A 23259-nucleotide genomic window follows, 5' to 3' on the forward strand; every position below is an offset into this window, starting at 1 on the left:
CAAATGACTAAGTCTGGTGTCCATACAGGGCCTTCGTTAAAGGCTGGATTTAAATATTGGGTGGATCTGTCTTGGACCCTGTCCTAGGGAACTCTTCTTGCAAGTCCCAGACGGGGGAGCTCGTTATAAGTCGGTTTTACCCATAAGCCTGGTCCTGGGCATAGACGCCATTAGAGCAAGGCTTAGTGGCGTGGGTTTGTTTTATTTTCAACCCATGGATCATTCTTGCAGTCTACCTGACAGTTGAATGTAATGCTGTATTTTGATTTTTTTTTTTTTTTTTCAAGGTATTTCAGAAATTACTACAGCTGCTTCTCGGTTACTCAGATGCTTAAGACTCCTGTTTCCATGCTGCTAGGCTAATGCGTTTTTATTAACACCACAGCTTTCTGGGTGTAGCTTCTGCCCCCACCCTCACCCCGTCCCATCTGCCATCTCTCACCACTTCCTCACTTGCTACGCACGCCTCAAGGTGGCAAATTCCCAAGTAAGCTTCTGACTTCGCACCCTTACAGTGGCTGGGCCTTAGGTTCATAGTAGCTTCTTTCACTGGGAGAACTTTCCTTGGCTGGGACCCCACCCTGGTGTACTGCTGCCTCTCAAGGGCCTGCTTTGTATGGTTGGTGTTGATTCTTCCCCTTGACTCGGAAACTTTTGCAAGGAAACTGAAAGGTGCTTTCAGGTTGAGCAGCTGTGGCTCCCCCTCCATCTTACCCCCTTGTTTTTAAAGCTCAAAATTTTATTGGAAAGTAGGAGGGTTGCAGTCAAGGTTTCATCCATCTGTGAAGGATGTCGCTTACCTTGGATACCCTTCTTCCTAACGGTGTTTCTGGTCTTGGCCTTTCTCCATATGAGTAGCGTCCACAGGGAGCTGTTTTTCCTTGCCACCTCCTTTAAAGCTTATCAGACTCTCTCTCCAGTGCTCCCCCAGCAAGCTGTTACAGTAAGCAGAAGAACAAGCCCATTAAACGAAGAATCCAACGCCCAGTGTCTCTTTCCTTGCCAACCTCATTAGAAAACAGTGATAAAGTATGTATGCCTATAATTGCATGATGCATATAATTAAACACTTGAAACCAGCTCAGTAGGGGACCTTCTTAATGCTTTTCTAAGTACAGAATTTTCATCTCAGAATTGGGAGCTGGATGCCTTCTGTTTTACTTTATCCCTCATCCCACTGAGGGTAGGAGGGAGCAAGTAAAGGAGAGGAGAGTCTTCATTTTGACCACAGCTCCAAGGTTCTGTAAGAGTTATCTTGTTACACGTAGACTGGAACAGACCTACTCTCCCATAACTGTTTATTTTTGAGGATGTGTAGTCTGATGAGGAGCTGTGTTAAAGATACAGCCATGCATGGCCTGGCTATTCAAAAGAAACGTGGAAAGTAATTGTAAACAGTTTATGTGATATACTTGCTCATAGGAGTGAAAAATAGGGATATTCAGTATTTTGTACCATTCCGATGGAGTCATGTTGTACTCTGTGTGGGATGCTAGAGCACTAGGAGATTTGCCTTCCTCAAAGCTCTCCCACCCTGTGGGCTGTTCTAAATAGGAAGTGGAAAGACTGAAGTGTAGCTAAGGATTGAACTAGTGTTTTGGTCCACGAAGCAAGTTTCATTGAGTACCTTCTGGATGAGAATTAGGGTATCATTTAAGGACATTGACCTTGGAGTCAGACAGACCCCAGTCAGCATCTTGGCTCAGCTGCTGCGTAGCTGTGTGGCCTCCAGCAAATTTAACATTTTTGTCTCAGCTTCCTCATCGGTAAAACTGGAAAATGGTGATAATGCCTACTCGTAGGATCACTTTGAGAATTAAATAAGATGATGCATGCGGAGCATTAGCACAGGGCCCCGATTCACTGAGGGCTATTTGTTAGTGTCACCACTGACTTATATATGGAAAAATATATACAATGTGAGCCCAGCAGGGGCATGAGACACATGCATCGTTTCAGGACGGAGAGAGGGAATCAGTCTACTGTGATGTGGATGGCAGAGACTTTATGGAGGGGCTGGGATTGGGGCCTCCATGTACAACTCCTGGAGCACCCCTCACACCATCGTCTTTGTGAATGGGTCCCTCTAAGTGGTACAGGTGCACTGGTTGGGATTTTGAATGGGACCACGAAGAATGGGTGGGATTTGGACGGATGGAAGAGGGATGAGGGTGGACTTGATAGGGAAAAACAAAGTTCTTTCAGAGGAAGGCGAGGCCTCCCAGCTGGCAGGAGAGCTGTTTGCACTGAGGAGGAGGAGGCAGGCTGTGAAGGGGGTTCCAGGAATTTGCTGCTTTCCAGTTGCAGAAAGCTGGGTGGAGGGAACCTTCTGGTGTGATGGGTATGGGTCAGGGTGAAATGCCTCCACTTTCTTCGTACTGTCTTCACTGAGAGTTCCTTGTGTGGGGCTGGGATTGCATATTCCCTCAAAGGTACTTTCCTGTGATAGCCTTTTAGTCTGGATAAGCCAATGTACCCAACCAAAACACTCCCGTGTTTTCTCTACCACTTAAAAAAAGTTTTCTTTAACATTACTCAGACCTCTTTTTCTTAAATACCACGTTTGCTCCATCTGTGAGGAAATGAAGGTGTTGTGTGCCTCCTGCTTCAATTGGTATAGCCTTACGTTTCTTTTTAACTTCCCCATGCAGTTTTTCCTTTCCTCTTCTTACCTCTATGGAATTTATCCTGCTCTTTACGGGCTCTCTAAGGCTTTAAGTATATCATGGCATAAGTTAGGTGGCAAGAAAATTTTTTCCATATCTTTAGGCTTCTGTTTTTTTTTTTTTTTTTTTTTTTTTGGAGACATGTCTTTGGTAGATTTCAATTTTGAGAATATAATAAAACCATAGCGGCCAGAAGTAAACAGCATTTTGATTAACTTGTAAATAACTTTAGCTTCGTAAACCTTCTGAGCTGTTTTAAAAGACACATTTTATTGGCTATTAAGTATTACATGATGCCCTAAAGCAGGGTCAAGCAAACTTTTCCTGTAGAGGACCAGATAGCAAAAATTTTAGGCTTGCAGTTCAATTCTCTGTGGCAAGTCCTCAACTCTGCCTTTGTGGTATGAAAGCAGCCATGGACAACAGATAAATAGATGGATATAGCTTTTTGCAATAAAACTGTATTTACAAAAATAGATAGTGGATCAAATTGGACTCTCTGAAGCAGTCTGCTAACCCTGCCCTAAAGGAAAGAGATTTTGTTGGATTGAAAAGGTAAATGGAAAATTAAAAGTAGGTAAATCACAATATTTTCAGATAATAAATTCCACAAAAAGCTTGAAAATTTTTTTTCTCCTATTATTTGGATTAAACTTCATGTTTCATAATGAGTTTGCAAATAAACCCCGAACATCTTTATCTATAGTTTTTTTGATTCTAGGATCTAAGGTCCCAAACAAGCCTCTCTTTATTAAGCAACCATTTATTGAGTGTTTTCTTTGTGCCAGGCACCGTGTAGGTCATTGGAAATTCACAAGTAATTTAGGCACAAACCTTTCCTTTAGGGAGCCACAGTCTAGACAGTGCATCATTGTTGCCAAATGAGGGCCCGTGCCTTGGGCCACATCAAATGTATGGCTCAGTGTACCAAGGACTCTGCATTGCAAAAGAGACTTCTTCGTGGGGACATTTGTCTTTTCTTTCAGTTGTGTATATCCACTTGGGACTTCTGTATTTTTGTTTCTTTTTATTTTTATATTGCTAGAGAAAGCCCACTCAAAGAATTTACAAGTGGTGAAAATGTTTATTTTAGTACCTTAGTTGCCAAAACTCTCAGTCTTGATGATTCAAGAGGTTGTGTTTTCCTGCCCTTTGTAGTTTTAACTTAGTTACCTTAAATCATTTTGTGACTTTCCTTCAGCTCTCCCCTTCAAATTATAGAGCAGCCCCGCCAGATTGCAGAGGGTAATATGCTAATAGTATCAAAATACACAGGTATAGAGAATTGTCGTGTCTAGTCACCTTTCCAGAGTGTTCTTTGGACCTGAGCCATTCTGGCCTTTGCAAATTGGGTGGAGTTGTTGGGTATTTCATGAAGGAGAAGGCTCTAAAGTCCAAGTAGGGTGTGGAATGTGAGTTCTCCAACCCCAAGTGGTGTGGCCCATTGAGCACTGTGGGTTGGCGTGATTGGACAGGTATGCCTGATTCTGATAGTGGAGGACCTTGGGAGCCAGGCTCAAATTTACATGTCATGGAATAGAGAATGGATAGAATGTTGTTCCCTAAGTGGGAGAATGGCAGGAGGAGGTGATCGCCTTTCGAGGGATTGCTCCTTTTATCAACAAAATATAAGAGGGTTGGAGAGAGAGAGGGAGCAGGCTCGGCTTCAAGATCAGAAAGCTCTGGGTTTAGGTGACTTTGGAAAAGGCTTTGGAAGAAAGAGGGCTTTCATCTCTTTGTACTTTATTTTTTATTTTAAACATTTATTTTTTAAACATTTATTGGTTGCGCTGGGTCTTCGTTGCTGCGCACAGTCTTTCTAGTGGAGAGCGGGGGCTACTCTTCATTGCGGTGCGCGAGCTTCTCATTGCAGTGACTTCTTTTGTTGCAGAGTATGGGCTGTAGGCACACGGACATCAGTAGGTGCGGCACTCGGGCTCAATAGTTGTGGTTCTCAGGCTCTAGAGCGCAGGCTCAGTAGTTGCAGTGCACAGGCTTAGTTGTGGGATCTTCTCGGACCAGGGTTCGATCCCGTGTTCCCTGCATTGACAGGTGGATTCTTAACCACTGTGCCACCAGGGATGCCTTCTACTTTACATAATTATAAAAAATACCCCAGAGAACTGCTTTAGTAACATTTATTGAGGTGAGAGGAAGCACTTGGGGTTGAGGGAAAAAAATTAAAAAAAAATAGAAATACAAAGATACCTTTCTACAAATACAGTTGGCAGAGTATGTCAGTGATGAAGACAGTGAGGGAGTGAATATAAAAATACATAAATGGCAGCTGTTTATATATTCCTCTATTAAAACAATACAGAGGAAAGGCCTTTTTTGTTTTGATGAAATAGTGGCTTGCTTTGAAGGAGAGGGAAATTCTACTTTGTCTCTTTGGGGTCGTGAAGAGTCAGCTGATGGGAATAAGATGGGCTCAGATTGTGTAATTTGAGGGTGCCGAGGACTGTCTGTATAAGGTTTTAAACATATATAGATATAGAAGAAAAGCATCACACCTATCTGAAGTATTTTAGAAATGGAAAACAAAAATAATACGTTCCAAAGGCAAAATTTCCGCAAATATATAACAATCCATAGAGAAGAGTGTGATCTGCTTCTGGTGACATTGAGTCACTCTATACCAGGTGGGATGAAATCTAAATTTAAATCTATTGTTGTTAGTATTTTGGCATTTTCCATTCAACAGGATAATCGCTTTCTTTATTGTGTCCCAATTACCTTGGAATTAAAGTCCTGAGATAGAAAACTGTGGCTTATATATTTAAAAACTTACTATGGGAAATTTCCTGAGAACAAATTATTATGGGAAGTTTTAAATATCTGCAAAAATAGAATCGCGTAATGAACCTTGCATCTATTTTCTGTGTTTAAGATACAGAATTTCAGAATGTTTGTTTTCAGGAAGTGAAGGCTGATTGCCCCAGTGCTCCATCGAGGGACAAAGCCTGAAGGGCAGGAACATGACAGGGTGGGACCTTCTCTAGCACAACTCAGATGTAGCCAAAACAAACACTTTTGTCTTTTGTCTGTTTTCGCCGGTGCTGATGCTCAGGTCCCCCTGTGGCCAGCAGCACTCAGCACCTGTGCCTCCATTAAGACATTAACCCCAAGCTTCTGGCCAGCAGTCTGATTCTCGCTAGAGTTAGATTAAATTCTGCAGTGCCAGCCCAGAGCACACCAGGTGCTTAGGCTTCTGATAGCTTTCTCTTCTATAGGAGGGTGGGTTTACACTGGTGTGCTCATGGGGTGATGGTTGAGGCTGTGTGTGGCACTGCTGGGACATTGGTTTGTTTTCCCTTTGCACTGGCTGAAAATCATTTCTGTTTTCAGATTTGCTTTCAGACTGTTATCTCTGGAGCAGAGAATCCACGAATGTGTAGCTACCACTTACTGTCCCTGTTCTTAGGGTTGCCCATATCTCATTGCCCTGAGAAATAAAGTGAAAGTCCCAACAGGTACTGCCTTCCATGATGAGTATACATTCTATAATCATTGCTCATAATGGGAAGTATTTTGTTATGTAATCCATTTATGGTTATTTTCATTTCCTCCTGGTGAGTCTGAAATTGTCATCCTCAAAAGCATGGCCGTGGTTTTTTTTTAATTAATTTTTAAAAATTTATTTATTTATTGTTTGTGTTGGGTCTTCGTTGCTGCACACGGGCTTTCTGCTCTTCATTGCGGTGTGTGGGCTTCTTATTGCGGTGGCTTCTCTTGTTGTGGAGCACAGGCTCTAGGCGTGTGGGCTTCAGTAGTTGTGGCACACGGGCTTAGCTGCTCTGCGGCATGTGGGATCGTCCTGGAGCAGAGGTTGAACACATATCCCTGCATTGGCAGGAGGATTCTTAATCACTGTACCACCTAGGAAGTCCCCTGTGATTTTTATGAATAGTTGTAGTACGGTTTGATTTTGCGCACCCATTTATCCATCCAGGCATCCAGTAAACATTGATTGATACCTACTGTGTTTGGAATACTTTGCTAGATGCTGGGGACACAGTGATTACTAGGATAATCTTCCTTTAGAGAGTTCAAAGACTGGGGGGCAGTTAGACACCAAAATAGTTGATTGATTAATAACAGCAAGCTAAGTGCAGTGATAGATGTGCAGCCTTTCAGGAGAACCCAGGCAGCTAAGGCATTGAGTGGATGCAAGGGAGGAGAGGACACCATGGGGAGTTTCACACTTGTTAAGGCCAACAGTGGTGAAATAGTGGGCTAGAGATGTAACATAGTTGCTCTGTGACAGAGTCCAGTCTGTTCAGCTTGCTGATGAAGTGTGGGGAAGTCTGTGAAGGGGATTCAGGCAGTGGAGAAACATAGATACATTTGTGTTCTGGAAAAGTCCCTCTGGGATTTTTGTGCCATGTGGTTTTCAGCCGCCAAGGGCTGGAAATTCAGGGAATGCTGAGACACCTGAACTATTCATTCATGCATTTCATTAAGTAAACTTTTATAAAGCACCCGCTGTGTGCCCTGCTCTGTTCCAGGCACTTGGAATATTTGTTCACGTGGGAGAACAAAAAAGGAAATAGTAGTAAGATTTTTGGAAGTTATTAATACCAAATAAATTGCAGAGTTTTCTGTTCATGATCATGCCAAACATTTGACTACATGCTTGTTTTATAAAGAAATAAATTGATTTGGGGTATTTTATCTTGAATTTGGGCCTCTCCTGTGGTGCAAATTAGTTAAGTTTTAATAAGTTAGCTCTTGAATTTTCGAAGACTGATTATTCCAGCCTGTAAGTTATTCTAGGCTGTAGGCTCATTTTTCTGCTCACTGGCATCTCTACCAGAGATTGCGGGGAGGGAGGAGAGTGAGACTTCAGTCTGACTTGCCACTCGTTAGCAGGTTTGGTAAAGAAAGTGATGAGATTAATATTTCATATAAAAAATTGAATTGCAAGTTGTTTGTGGGCTTGTTCTAGTCTATAGTTCTTACTCTCTCCGAAGCCTGGGTAACTCCATGTCTGGATGTATATGATGGGTGTGTGTCTCACACACTAAGGGGTGAGATTAACTTAGGAAATTTGGTGTGGGCAAATAGCCCAGGAATTAATGCACTTTATGATGCTACCGATCACATTAATCATTTGTAATATGAAATAAGTTACCCCGGTCTGTTTTAAGGACATGGACTTTATTTTGCTATTCCGCTGGTATAGTTTAGGAGTAGGAATTTTAAATAAAAACAAATGACAACTCCCTGAGGCCTTGGAGAGATAATAGTACCCACCACCTAGGGTCAAGGTGAGGATTGCATGAATTAATAAAAGCAATGCGTAAGGTTCAGCACATAGTAAGTGTTGTATAAATATTGGCCATTATTACTGATCTACATTTGAAAATCAGAATTTGCATGAAATTAATAAGCAACAGGTGAGAATCATGACAATACAAGATGATACAATATCGATAATACAAGACGATATGACATGTGGAATTAGATGATATAATATTATATCACCTTTACTTCACTAGCAAGGGCAGACTAGACATTTAAAAATACTTAGGTTCAAGGAAAGTTAAAAAAGTGTTTATACTTGTAGACTTACATTTGAAAAATCGTCTTATGAACTAAGGAATAGGCAAATACAGCATTTGGGCTGTGACTTTTCAACAGTCCCCAAAATAATAATTCTGAAGAGCGCATGCAGAAATGTAAAAGTCTGTGACTAAATAGATAGCTCACTTTATCGGGCACTGTGCTCACCACCCCTACTGCAAGACAAATGAAACGTTAATGTAAATTATTCTGAATTTTATAAGAGGTCTACATTTCCTTAAATAGAGGATGTACAAACTCTTAAATAGCAATATGTATGCTACAATTCAGCAGCTTTTCAAGCTACGATTTTTATAACCATCCTTTGGATTTGAAGACGCAGAATTTGGATTTTCTACTTCTGTTCAATTCAGCAAGCCTTTCTCGAGATTCAACTGGTGAAGACATTGAGCACAATGAGGGAGGGACGGAACCTAAAGTGACTTGTTTCTTGGCTTCAGTGACTTCTAAGCAAAATGAACCAGCTATATATTTGGATGGTGATGACTGTAATTACAGTTAGAATAGTTTCAGTACGAGAATGAGGCCTTGGGGGGAACGTAAACATACAGGCATTGCATGAATTGGAGAACAGTCACCAGTCACGACTGTGGATCCCTTTCCCGGTGGCCTCTGGCTATGAGTTGACAAATGGATTCTGTCATTTTGGATATCTTTTGGAAGAATGGAAAGGAAACGGAAAGCATGTTCATGAGGGAAAAAAAAGAAAGGATCTTGAACGGGTGGGCAAGTGGGAGCAAATGTCTCAAGATCGTGGGGCCGCCAGACTTTGTGAGCCATGTGATTGTAGCATCACACCTGTCATGTGTCTGCAGGTATTTGGAAACAGTCTTGATATCCATGAGCTGATAAATGTTACATTTGGCCTTGTTCTCCAGAACTCCAGAAGAGTTAAGGCTGGAGAGTATTGAAAGGCCAGTGTTCCTTATGGTAATGACTGTACTAATTGAAAGAGTTGAAGTTCTGTGATAGGAATGGAGTTTCCTGTTATATTAATACTGCAGGTTCCCAAGGTATTTAGCCAGCCAATGGCATTATTTTTTCATCTTTAAAAAAAAAATAAATTTATTTATTTATTGGCTGCATCGTATGTCTTTGTTGTAGTGTGCGGGCTTCTCATTGCGGGGGCTTCTCTTGGTGAGGAGCACGGGCTCTAGATGTGTGGGCTTCAGTAGTTGTGGCATGTAGCCTCTAGAGCACAGTCTCAGTACTTATGGTGCACAGGCTTAGATGCTCTGTGGCATGTGGGATCTTCCTGGACCAGGGCTTGAACCTGTGTCCCTTGCATTGGCAGGCAGATTCTTAACCTCTGCCCCACCAGGGAAGTCCCTATTGTTTCATCTTTAGATGTGGATTTCTCCACTTATTTATGGCAGGTTTTACCTTGAATGTAGGAACAACTAGCTTAACGAGAATTCAGCTCTCATTCCTTATTGCTGGGGATTTCCTCCCTCCACCGCTGGGGAAACCCACACGCCTGTGTTTGCAAATTCATCATTCATCAGGCACTCCAACTGCCTGGAACAGTACCATACCCTGTGCTTCTCTTACCCCTGGATACCCTCGCTACTGAAAATGCGCTGATCTTATTTCAGAAGGCAAGAGGAGGACTTGCATTCCTTATGTGGAGTCTGCTATGGACTAAATGTTTGTGTTCCCCCAAATGTATTTGTTGAAGCCCTGATCCCAGCGTGATGTTATTTGGAGCTGGAGCCTTTGAGAAGTAGTTAGGTAATGAGGGTGGAGCCGTCATGATGGGATTAGTGCCCTTATAAGAAGAGACCAGAAAGCTAGCTCTTTCTCTCTCTGTCCTTGGGTGGATACAGCAAGAAGGCATCCATCAGCAACCAGGAGGAGGGCTCTTATCAAAACAAAATTGGCCAATACCTTCAGCTTGGACTTTGTAGCATCTAGAACTGTGAGAAATAAACATTGTTGTTTCAGCCACTCAGTCTAAGGGTATTCATCATACCAGTCCAAGCAGACTAAGACAGAGTCTATGGGCAACTCCAAAGGAATCTGTCCTTCAGCCTTTCATTAAATGTTAAAAAGTTATGGTACTGTCCATTATGTATATTTTTTATGACCTCAAGTTATTTCTAAGTCAAGTGTTTAAAAAATGTTAGCTGCTTAAGTCAGATTGGAAGTAATTGATCACTTTTCTTTAAAGTCAAAAATGGAATAATTGCTGGAGTTGAATATCAGTGTTTTTTATTCTAGACACTCTGAAACATGAATACCGGTGCTGGGAATTCTTGAGTCAGCATGTGGAAAGAAAAAAGCAGTGAGTTCAGTGTCTGCCCAGTGATCAGAGCCAATGAAGCAGGGAAAGGCAAGCTAATGCTGGTATGGGCAGCAGCAATGGAGCTTTCGCCTGCCTTGTTCTCTGGATGCAGGACTCATGATAATTACAAGCGGTATGCATCATCAGCAGAATGCAGTTCAGGAATTAAGAATCAGCAAGCCGACATCTGAGTTTTCTGCATAGAATTCCCTCTGTGAGACTAGCCAGTGGTGGTGCGTTAGATGCTGGGAAGCCGTCCACTCAGTTGTTAAACAGATGATTGGCTTGTCATTTGTAAGATTTTTTCTGGTGGCCATTGCCTAGTTGAAAATAAAGACTTTAAAGTATTGCAAAAGTAGAGTACAATAGTAATAATCATATACTATTATCATCATTATTATGATTATGATTGCCTAGATATGCTATGAATTTTTTCCTAAAAAATAGCTCTTGTGATCAGGCCCCCTGCCCTTTCACATTTGCTGTTTTGAGGTCTCATTTTCCAGTGCTGTAGTGATTGATATTACTAATACATGTTAGTAGATTTGTCTCTAAGTTTCTCCTAAAGCTCTGGAATATGCCTGTTATTAACATTATCTGGCAATTTTTCAAAAGGGAGTTTTTCTAGACTCTTTATATTTCTTAACCAACCTAGATAATTCTTTAAAAAGTCATAATTTTTGGCTTTTATGACTTGTATGTTTTCAAACATGTGAAAGAGCTTTTAGGGTTGGTTGCACAATTTGATTTGAAATAAGTAAAACTAAAATAAACCTGGTGGTGTACTTCATATGAGATATTTAACTAATTTAGAGGTAGCTGTTTGTACTCTGCAGGGAACCTTATATATTTCAGTGATATTCACTAATTATTCACTATTATTCACAAATATTTCACTAGTAATCCACTAATGTCTTCATATTAGGCATAGGTGGCTGGTGGTGTTACTGGCTGGTGGTATTCCCCACCAACAGGGCATTGCACTTTTCAGGTCATCTTTCTGGAGAACTTTGATAATCACGCCACCATACTTGAATGTGGAACCCAACTATGGACATTAAAAGATAAAAGGCCACTGCGATGTCTATCCCAGGATATCAGAGGGATGATCACTGGATAGGCAGTAGTTGGCAGGAGCCTTAATAATCTTCTGTGGTTGGGCCTCAGAATTTCATCTCTTCCTTCTCGCACAGCTACCTATATGGTATTGAGATTTTATTTAGGGTGATGGGTTGAATGAAGTTGGAATTTCACGCTCTCCAACAGGTTTCAGGAATCATTAGAGCTTGACTGTTTAATACAGTAGCCACTAGCCACATGTGCCTGTTTAAATTTAATAAATTAGTCACAATGAGATATAATTAAAGTTATTTAAATTAAAAATTCCTCTGTTGCACTAGCCGCACCAGAAAGGCTCCAAAAGCAACATGTAGCTAGTGGCTACCATATTGAACTGCATTCCAAGTTCTTTTGGACACTGACATCTATGGAGATGCAATGGTGTGCCCCAGGTCACGAAGCTAGTTAGTGCGGAATGAGGAGTTTGTACTAGTTTAGCAATTAAAAAAATGTGTATATCGTGTAGCTCTTCAGTTTTGGGCATCATAACTTTGAACTAAAACATTTGTCCCTGGAGTATCACATCCTTCTTCCAAAGTCTAAGTCAATAATAGAGTTAGAAAATAGGTCTTACTACATAATTCTAGTTTTATAAATGTTTGTAATTCATCTTGGGCTGTGTGTGTGTGTATGCATGTGTGTACAGTGGTAGTTTGCCACGTGTCATATATTGTTAACCCTGGTCTGTATGATGCCCATCACATAGGTGGACATGGGGATCTAGAATCACAGGGTATTGGAGTTGGACAGGACTTTTGAAGGTATCTAGTTTAACCCTGCACACATTCATGACAAGGCTGTTGATGGTGAGAGAGCTTCTAAATGAATTCATTTCTTTCCACAACTTTTAATTGATCTCTTGGGGTTTTTTTGTTTATTTGTTTTATGTCAAGCTAACCTGTTTCTTTAATTTCTACACATTGGTCCTAGTTGGCTCAGACAGAAAAGTTTACTCCCTCTGATATGCAGCCCTGTCAATCCTTGAAGACTGTCCTGTCATTCCTGTGTTTTTTCTCCTTTATGCTAAGTAGACCTACTTCTGTCAGCTATGCCGTATGTGACATGTTTTGCAAACCTCTCACCATCCTGCGTGCTTCTGTCCAGACCACTGCCACAGGATGGCTCTGATCTGTGTGATTGAGAGTCTCGCCTTTCCTTTGAATGTATCTCAGGGCTGGGCACATTTGGAAAATCGCAAGTCTTTCTTGAGGGAAAAAAATGGCTGCTGTTATCCACCTGTAGGAAATGTATTAACTTAGTTTTTTCAGTAAGAAGTAATATACTTGTCTGTAATAAATATGTATTACTTAAAAATTTTTAAAAAAATAAACTTATTTATTTATTTATATTGGCTGCATTGGGTCTCCGTTGCTGCACGTGGGCTTTCTCTAGTTGCTGCAAGCGGGGGCTGCTCTTCGTTGTGGTGCGTGGGCTTCTCATTGTGGTGGCTTCTCTTGCTGTGGAGCATGGGCTCTAGGTGCTCAGGCTTCAGTAGTTGCAGCAGTCGGGCTCAGTAGTTGTGGCACACAGGCTTAGCTGCTCCGTGGCATGTGGGATCTTCCTGGACCAGGGATCGAACCCGTGTCCACTGCATTGACAGGCGAATTCTCATCCACTGCGCCACCAGGGAAGTCCCTATGTATTACTTTTATAATCCGAAAATACTATACAACTTTCATAAAAATACTGCTTCTCTTTCCAATCACTATATTGGGTAGAGTTTGGATGTAGTGGGTGAAACGAAAAATAATGTTCCCACCCTCCCTCCATCTTTCCTTTCTTCCCTCCCTCCCTTTCTTCCTTCCTTCATCTCATTCATTCACCAGTCTTTGTGTGCCTGCTGTGTGTCAAGAACTGTGGCACTGGGGACACAGTGGTGAAGAAGAGGGAGCTTTCTTCCACGAAGAGGGCGTAAACAAGAGGTAGAATCATTCTGGCGATTGGGAAGGGTGCAGTGGAGCCTGCTTTAGTCTCTGTGATGACACATCAAGCATGTGATCCCCAGCAGGTCTTTCTCTCTGTCGTTGCTTTCGAATTTCTGAAATGGGAATGATCCTTGGAATAGCTTCCTCCTAGGATGGTTCTAAGCCTTAAGATCAAAATGGTAGGACACGGTGGGTGAGACTTCTGTGAAGATCATGGCCATTACTGTTCTGCTCTCGTTGTTGTTGCTGACGAGTAATACTTTTTTGGAGGGAGGTCTAATGACCAACCTCTCATGTTACTTTTTCTTTTTCAAGTATTTCTTCCCCTTATCCAGTCCTTTCACCATTTTATTATGAGATTTTCCTGACACACAGAAAAGTTGAAAGACTGTTACAGTGAACACCCACATACCACAGCCTAGTTTCTACCCTTTACGTTTTACTCTGCCACACAATCTATTCATCCCTCTGTTATTATCCAGTGTGAATGAACTTGTATTCACAGAGCACGATATGTGGTAGTTATTTTCTCTGGGAACTAGAGCCCTTCCCACCATGGTTTTGCCCCGTTTCCCAGCAGTGGTAATGATGGTTAGGATGATGACATGGTACTCAGCACAAAGTACTACATTATTAACTCATTTAATCTTTATAATGATGATAGTAGACAAGTGCTGTAATTAATCTTCATTTTATAGAAGGGGAAACTGAGGCATAGAGAGATGAAATGGTGTGTCCCAAATCACACAGCTAGTAAGGAACAAATGAGAAGTCTGGTAATCACTCTAGTTTGGTTAAAAAAATTTTTTTTTAATCTATAAAATTAATGGAAAAAAACTGACATACCATTTATGACCATGAAAAATAACCTCTGCATTTGTTTTAAGCTGCTAGTTTGTGGCAGCTGCTGTGCCAAGAACTGGGGCCATGCAGGTGATGAAGTCTCCGTCTCCTCCCAAGCCAGCCTAATGGACAAAGCCACCATGAGTTGTTGGAAGGATAAATGTTTTAATACAAACAATTTTGCTGCAATAGTTAGAAATGAAGGGTTTCTGTAAAGGAAAGTCACATTACATATCTAATTTTACTTCAAAGAAACCTTTACACATAAACAGTTGCTTTTTTGGGGTGTTTGTGACAGGATAAGTGATTCCAGCAAATGAACACTACCTATTTGGAAGTGTCTTACATATATAGACTTCATTTCTTTTGCCTTAGCAGAGCAAAATAGTTTGGGGGAAATGCATCCAAAGATTATTTACTTTAACCATAAAACATATTCTGATTAATGGTATAGTAAATTGTATCTAATTACATTTCCCACGGCATCTTATCACTTAAAAAATAATATTGTTCCGACAGTACTTTTTCCCTTTTATCTTTTTCAGCATTTTTGTTGCAATTTACCAGCACATCACAAAAGTGCAAATTAAAACCTCAACATGGGCCAGGAGCCTCGCCCAGGTGGCTCACAACATTGTGAGTGTGTGGACACATTTCTGTGCCTTGCTGCTGCCCCCAGGCCCACTGCCTTAAGAATGTGCACTGTTGTGACAGGGATGGGGTGCGGAATTCATTAAGGAGGGCGTACAGGATGCAGTAACAGGAGGCTGCCATGACACCCTTAATCAACATCGGTTGAATGGCAGAGTAAAGAATTTTTATACATCAAGAACAAAAGCATCCTCTGTGGTAACTGTTTAGCACTATTGAAAATTTAGTAACTTCCTGCTCCAGGCATTGGCTTCTTTGGGTGGGGTAAGGTTTTTTGAGTTAAAAAAAAAATCTGAGCTAAAATAAACTATTTTCAGTTGACCCTCCTTGGGGCCACTCCTTGATCAATATCTCTGTAAATAAGATTGTTAACTGAAGAATGCCTCTTTTAGTAGAAAATGAGATAATATGAGGGAGTTTGCAGTTTTGTTTTCATTTTTCCTGTTAAAGGATTTTAAAATGTTTTTATTTACACATAAGTAAAGAATTTGAGAACCTTTTCAGTGATCACTCACATATTGTTATTTACTTTTTCCAATCAGTGATCTGCTGGAGTATTGCACGTCCCCCTTTTAGCATCTTCTAAAGGTGCTGTTATAGATGATAATTTTATATAGAGGATGGAGGAAATAAGAAAATTGCATTTGCCATCCTGTTGAGGTGAGACACGTGCAAAGGGGAGATAGTTTCCAGCAGGGTGATGAAGCCTGTTTTCGTGCTGTGGTGGTGTGACTTCCATATGTTACAAATTCTAAATATGATTCCCTGCCTCACCCTCCTCCCAGAGTCTTTCCTACTCTGTGGTTATTTCTTGACTGATGGGTAACATCAAGCTCTTCTTTGAGATTCATCCCCTTCAGGGCATGCAGACTCCCAGTGAAAAAGCCTAGCAGATTTATTTTGACAGCACTTCCTGGAGGGCTTGGGCTTGCCCCATTTCTTTCCAGGAAAAATTAAAATTGTTCTGCCTTTTTAAAAATGTTTTTAAAGACTGTCTGTTTCATAAAAGCCACAGCGTTATGAACAACTTAATAGCAGGATTATAACATTGTTTTGCAAAGTCCTCACTTGGTCACAGAACTACAGAACTGAAACAAAGAGGTCTTCTAGGACCGGTCACCCATTTCTTTGCTTCTTAAAGCCCTGGGAGCAAAAGCATCCCAGGAAAAGTCAGCAAATAGCATATCTTAGTCTTTAGATGGTTTTTCTAACTCACAGTAACATAATCTGTTTTTTTGTTTGTTTGTTTCAACAGGCAGTTAAAGGAAGTTCTTCCTTAACCTGAAAGTAGAGAATGATAGGGTCATAGGGTTTCTTAGAAGTAGTCTTGATCATTCCCTGCAGAGATGAGGAAAATGAGTGCAGCAAGGCTAGGTGGTTCACCCAGCATGGAATAGCTCGTTAATCATTGCTGGTTCCTGCACTCCATGGAGTCATTTATGTTAAGATTTCCTGTCCCTAGCTGATTAACAATTTTCATGTAAATAGCCAGCTGATGAAAGAGGCTGGTAAGAGGCTTCATTGAAGAGGTTGTCATTCAGCACTTTTGGGGAGCGAGTTACCAAGATAAAGCTGATTAAGGCCTTGTCCTGCCCTCAAGGAGCAAACAGTCCAGAAAACTGTTAGAAGGCATGTTTACAGTTTTAAAGTTCTTTCTAGCCCCGTGATTCTAGCTTCTTTTTCCAAAAAAAATTTTATTTTCACATCTCCACACAAACAAGTGCCTGGTGGTTAAACTGTCATAAAAAGTGGGATACCAAGTTGTAGCGTATAGTGTCTAAGGGGAGGAATGGAGGCTGATTGGTCCATGTTCATATCAAGAGAGCATCGGCCAGTCAATGGTCAGAATAGAAATCTGGATGGTTTGCAGACATGGCAGCATATAGACCTTGGGGGGCAAGCACTCAGTAGGAATGGGGGCTATTCTGAGTGTTGGCTGGGGTAGATGATGAGTCTGAAAAGGCAGAGGGTAAATGATGAAAGTTGCAACTATAGGCACCAGCCAAAGAGAGGGTCCTTTTTATGTGTACTTTAGTGGTTCCTGTGCAGGAATCACTTTTGGACACACTGGTGTTTTTTTTTTTTCTGTGATATTTTGTTACAGCATCCAGAATGGACTAAGGCAGAGGCTGATATAGTTCTCTTTTTTGGACAAACTGGTTTTTTTTGTCACATGTGCAGCACGGTATTCACTGGGCTGCTTGGAGGAGTGCTGCTTATCCGGGTAAAGGATGGTTTGTTGTCTGGCTTATTTCTAGTGTAATTGGGGATAGTCCGTCATCTCTTTTGCTCCTAATGTATTCTTAGGCCTTCTCTTACTCAGTATAGTTTTCCTGGAGAATCCATGAAATTTGAAATCTTATTTTAGGCACTTCAAATTAGGCAGATATACTTGCTTTAAACATATGCACAAATGTGAAATACATTCAGGTTTATTTCCTGTTATTTACATAGCTCTGTGGGGAAGTGTGAGGGAAATGTTCACACCTTTTCCTGGATTATCATTTAATATTGATGCTGTTATTCAGCACAAATTTGGACGTCTTAAAAGTACTGGGAGGAAAAGGATCCATTTTCTAAGCAATCAGAAGAGGGGTCACATCTCTGAATATTGGGTTACTGCAAAAGAGGCATGGCTGGAAGAAGAACTGTTTACAAGTTAATGAACAAGACAATTATCATGTTTTTCATGTGGATGGAGCTTTGCATCCCTAAGAGTGAGACTCATCATAGTGATATTCGTGACTAGGATCTGTTCCTCCAAGAGCACTCAACTAGGGATAATTCATTTGTTTGTGCTCAGAATTCACAGCCGCGACATGCCTCTTTAATGACCCAGTGGCAAAGGAATGCACAGAGAAATCAGCACATATGTTAAAATAATGTGTATTCTCCTCCTCCCTCAAAGATCTCCCCACGTAGTAGTGTCAGTAGCGTCCTTCATTTGAGTTAATCCTTTTCTTAATGTGAAGTGCTTAGGACGATAGACCTGCGCATCTTTTAATTACTGACTAGCCTGTTATTTAGTGAGAAGAGGCTGGTTTGTGAAAGCTTGATGTGAGTGAGGGTCATTTATGTGATAGTCACATGCAGAGGACGCAGGCTTGCTGTCTTCAGGTTAGGAGAGGGGAGACGTAGATCAGGCAGCTGCCTCCTTTCTGCCAGACACCATGCTCAGTGACGTATGATGTGGACAAGCTCTTTGAGTTGCATAGAAATTGTTGCTCAACATCAGAAGACTGAGGAGTAAATCAGGTGACCTGTGGTTCAGGCGCCACTACTTGGTTTGAGGTGGTGATGACAAGTACTGACAGAGGTTCACCCCACGGGAGGCTGCTGGGAACACGGGTATGGAAACTGATGGATCTGTGTTCAGATTCTAACTCCTTTCAGTGTCGCTGGGGCAAGTTAAATTAAACCTCTCTTAGTCTAGATTTCCTCACCTATAACACAAGGATTATGGTACCTTCTTTTTTTTTTTAAATAATTATTTAGTTAGTTAGTTTATTGGCTGTGTTGGGTCTTTGTTGCTGTACGCGGGCTTTTTGTAGTTGTGATGAGCGGGGGCTACTCTTCGTTGCGGTGCCCGGGCTTCTTATTGCCGTGGCTACTCTCGTTGTGGAGCACAGGCTCTAGGCATGCGGGCTTCAGCAGTTGTGGTGCGTGGGCCCAGTAGTTGTGGTGCACGGGCTTAGTTGCTCTGAGGCATGTGGGATCTTCCCCGGCCAGGGCTCAAACGCCTGTCCCCTGCATTGGCAGGCAGATTCTTAACCACTGCACCACCAGGGAAGCCTAGATTATGGTACCTTCTGTACAGGGTTAAATGCAATAAGGTGAGTGCCTCCCCTTTCCTGGCTTATGGCAGATGTCAAAAATATTCCCTTCCTTTCTTCCTCTTCCCAGGCAGTTCTTAAGAGGAAGAGTAGTTGTGAACTGGAGTGTTGGGAGAAGGCTTATCTTTTGATATTTATATGAAAGATACCATCTGAGTGGTCCAGAATGGAAGGCCAGTGTTTGTGGCTAGAAAAAGCCTAGGTTCCCTTCTAGTGCAGGTATAATATGGACGGCAGGGACTGCCCAGCTACTGGGACCGTTGTTCCAAGCACATCTGCTAACGAAGGATTCTGGGCTTCCTGTCTTCATGCTCTGCTGAGATGTGGATGTAAACCTGCCCATGCACTAGAGAAGACCCTCAACAGCCCTGGTCCCTTTGACCGGGGATGCTGATAGGAGACCTGAATGGCTGCTTTCTATTGGAGATGAGTGTGTGTTTGGTGACTGGGTGTGAGTCAGATTTCTGCAAATGGTTGCAAATTGGCAAGTTTTGCAAAAATGTCAGAGTTATGGAAACCAGATATCAAACCAGCCCCTGAACATTCAGAAAATATAACAGGCTGGCTTCTAACGAGTGGAAAACAAAAGTTCGGTTAACTTATTAAATTTGAGAATAACACTAATGAATGTGAAGGGATGGTTTGGATGGAACCTCTTCTGTGTAGGTCCTTCATGTAATCATTAGAGAACTCGTAAACCAAATTATGCCTGGGGAAACTTTATATCCAATTTCAGTCAATTTATTGGTATGTTGGGGAATTAAAAAAAAAATGGCTTAGCTTGGCCTTTCAGAGAGCTATTATTGTTGTTTGAACTGTAACTACTATTGTTATTATCATTAGACAGTTGATATTTATTGAACTGTTATTGTTGGCTAGGTTCTGTGCTGAAAAGCTTTTACGTACATCCTGCATCTCATCTTCACAACATTCATAGGACGTGGATACTGTATTGTGTCCATAACAGCTGAGGATGTGAGCTGTAGGGAGAGTAGATTATGTGCCCAAAACATGGCTAGTAAGCAGTAGAACTGGCTCAAGCATGTCCGTCTTGAGAGACACTGTAGCATCATCTGGAATTGTCTGTAGGAATTGTCTGATATTCAGAATTCATGAGGTATGTCTGTGCAGCTTCCATTTCTGTTCGCCTATTCCTCTCTGTCTTTAGTTCTTCACCTTAAAATCTACATGTAAATCGTGCAAATTTAGCAAAATCTATGGTGAAACCACTTAGCATTTTCAGTGAAAAGACCTAAAGCATGTAAGGTGAAGTCTCTAGAACCTGGTTTTTCCAGTGTCCGTTCTGATTGCATTAGTTTCTCTCCGTGTTAGACCAACAGGCATATTCCTGAAAGCTTTTCCTTCCTGCCTGTCTTTGGAAGAATTGGAATCAGTCTTCCTGCCATGAAGGTGACTCAGGGTATCAAAAAGACATTTTCAGTATAGTGATGGAATTTTGACTTACCCCCTCTTTTCTAAAGCGCTGTGCACAGATTATGTCCCTGCCCCTGGTTGTACTTAAGGGTATTGGCCAAAATTATTTTCAGGATTAAGATGGGGAACTTTTTGGACTCATATCTTGAAACTCCTTTAAAAACTTATAATTTGGGGAATGAAAAAAAAATCACTTACAAAGGAAATGTGTTTTTCCCTAACAGTGGCTATCAAAGTGATAAGCCAAGTGATGCCATACAGCTGGTAGGTACTCTGGTGGGCAGGGAACCTGTAGCAGAGAATTGACTGTACGCCACTTTCGCGTTTAAAACACCATCCCCACCAGCATCTTCATTTTCATCGGAAACATGTCTAAAGCCCCTGCCTATATGTATGTAGCATTTTGCGTTATCGCTGAGGCAGGGGGTAGATTTTTGAAAGTCTCTGCTCACTGAAAGGAAACATCAGTTTGGACTTGACTGCATTTTAAAAGACCAGGCTAACCTGACTACCCTGAGGAGGCCCTTCCAGATTCCAAGAAGCATAAATTCCAGGATTTATAATATAGGTAGTTCTAATTTTATGCATTTCCTAGATATCGAATGGTACTTTGGGCTTCATTTATGATGTATTTAGTATATTTATGCTTATTTCATAGGAACTAACACATACTTGAACAATTTTTGAATTATTTTAATGGTTTGTATTTGTTTTATCTTTGCTTTTATCACACTGTTGTGTCTCAGTTCAGATTTAAGAATGTTGTTCAGGAATACAGTCACCAATTTTAATACCCTTCCTATAGGGGGAATTATATGTTACACATGTAAATAGTATATATAATTATGTTATATCTATGTTAAATGTTATGTGTATAATATAACATAATATATAACATTGTTTATCCTCTAATCCTATAGTTTCTAGAAACATGTTGGAGTTAAAAGTAAGGATAGTCGACTTAACTATTTATAGGAGACACTGTACCGTATCAGTTATATGTAACACAGGAATGCAGGCTTGCTTGCTTGCTTGTGAAAATGAATAAACTTTTGTTCTTTTGCAAGTATCCTAGTGTTCCTGGGATTTAGTATCCTCATGCTCAACATAAAGGAATTTAACTGACAACTTCTCAGGTCAGCTCTAAACTGATTGGATTCCTCTCTTAATCTCTTGGGTCATGCAATGTACTGATACAACTGGGGTTAGCCTGAGTGTTTCAAAAGCAAGATTAATGAAAGCTCATTCTCCAGCTGTCGGGTTAGGAGATTATTCAAGAATGTTGCCCTGTCATTTGAATCCGGTTTGCTGATGAGTAAGCCAACGTCATTATACTGAGTCCGCTTCACTCATCGAGCCCCAGCCTGACCACTGCATCCTCTTCACCATCCAGTGGTGGAGCCCGCATCTTGCCTCAGGTGCACTGTTGGGACCCGCGGAAGGGCTAAGACACAGGGCCCAAAGGGCAGACATTGACACCAATCCTGTTCGTCCAGACAGCATTTTCTAGACCGTGTCTCAGCTCACTTGAATTTAGCAACCCAAGGATTTACATGTAGGTTTTTTTTTCCCCCTTTCTTTCTCATTTTCAAGTGATTTCCCTTCTTATATCTTCCTAATTTCTGCTCTTTTCCAACAGAACTATAGATGTACAGTGTACAATGGGCTGCCTTTAATCTGCTTCTGCCTTGATTTTCTCAACTGAAAAATGTTGATACTAACTTGAGCCCTTTCATTCGTTTTGGGAAGGGAAATGAGATAACTGATGCCATGGAGTGCTTTGAATTTAGAGCAGGAGGGAAGTTCAATTATAGTAAGAATCTTCCATCTTTCTTTATTTTTATGTGACATTTAAAATGTTAGCATTGAATACGCATCAGGGAGGGAAGTTTCATTTTGAATGTCACTGATAGAATGATGGCCGAGAAGATATGAGTTGCATGCAAAAACTAAGAAAATGTGTTTAAAGACGATTAAAACCAAGCCATCTACCGTTTCTTTTCAAGTAGGAGAATTAGATGGTGACTGTAGGGTGTAATAAAAAAATAAGAATGTATACTTCAAGATTTTACAAATCTGTTTCGTATATATCCTTGTAACTCAATTTCAAAAGAAAAAGTATTATGTGTAGTTCAGGAATGTTTCATGGTGGGGTGAGCTGTATGGTTCAGTCTGGTAGCTTCTAGCCACAAGTAGCTGTTTTAAGTAAAATTAATTAGAATTAGATAAAATTAAAATTTTAGTTACTCATGTTAGTCACATTTTGAGTGCTTAGTAGCCGCATGTGGCTAGTGGCTACAGTATTGGCAAGTCCAGATATAGATAATTTCCAGAAGGTTCTGTGAGATAGTACTGCTCTAGAGGAAGTGAAAAAGGCAAGAGAAAATTCCCTTCCTCCTACTCCCCACAGTCGCTTCTTAGAATTCAAATAGAATCTCTGGCTTTGTATTATTAAATTTTAAATGCACATTTGAAATTATTAAGGGAAGCAAAAGGCGTTTGGATAGAGAAGCACCACTCACTCCCAAACATCATTTGTTTCCCTACCAAGAACAAACTTGCTTTTCAGAATAACACTTGGAAAATCTTGGAACCAGTTCTTTGCTCTCAAGTTGCACTTCTTCCATAATTATTTTCTTAAGTAACATTATCTAGATCAATCCAGTAGTCACTTAACCATGTACCATCTTCAGTTGTTATATAATTATTTCGCAGGCATAAACCAAACTGTTGCCTTTAGCAAAATAACTAATATATTCCAAATCCACTCCATTCACAAATCCATTTGGGCTCTATCATCAGAGTATATGCAGAATCTGGCCACTTCTCACCACTCCACTGACCACTTTGGTCCCAGCCACACCATCTCTCTCGCCAATTATTTCAGTTGCCTCCTGACTGGGTTCCTTGCTGCTCTT

The 23259-nt window shown here is 41.0% G+C and overlaps 2 protein-coding genes across 6 annotated transcripts in view; one reads left to right on the plus strand and one right to left on the minus strand.

The window, feature by feature from the left end:
• The window catches only part of LOC130831436 (cytidine monophosphate-N-acetylneuraminic acid hydroxylase), a 285113-nt gene that overhangs the window by 260421 nt on the left and 1433 nt on the right, over positions 1 to 23259 (minus strand). Inside the window, exon 2 of the mRNA XM_057699576.1 lies at positions 801 to 935. The gene's annotated coding sequence lies outside the window, so the exon portion shown is untranslated. The remainder of the gene's footprint in view (positions 1 to 800; positions 936 to 23259) is intronic.
• Positions 1 to 23259, plus strand: part of CARMIL1 (capping protein regulator and myosin 1 linker 1) — a 303069-nt gene that overhangs the window by 79493 nt on the left and 200317 nt on the right. The gene's annotated exons all lie outside the window — the stretch shown is intronic.

The sequence above is a fragment of the Hippopotamus amphibius genome, chromosome 11, assembly GCF_030028045.1.
Source record: "Hippopotamus amphibius kiboko isolate mHipAmp2 chromosome 11, mHipAmp2.hap2, whole genome shotgun sequence".
Lineage (NCBI taxonomy): Eukaryota > Metazoa > Chordata > Mammalia > Artiodactyla > Hippopotamidae > Hippopotamus > Hippopotamus amphibius.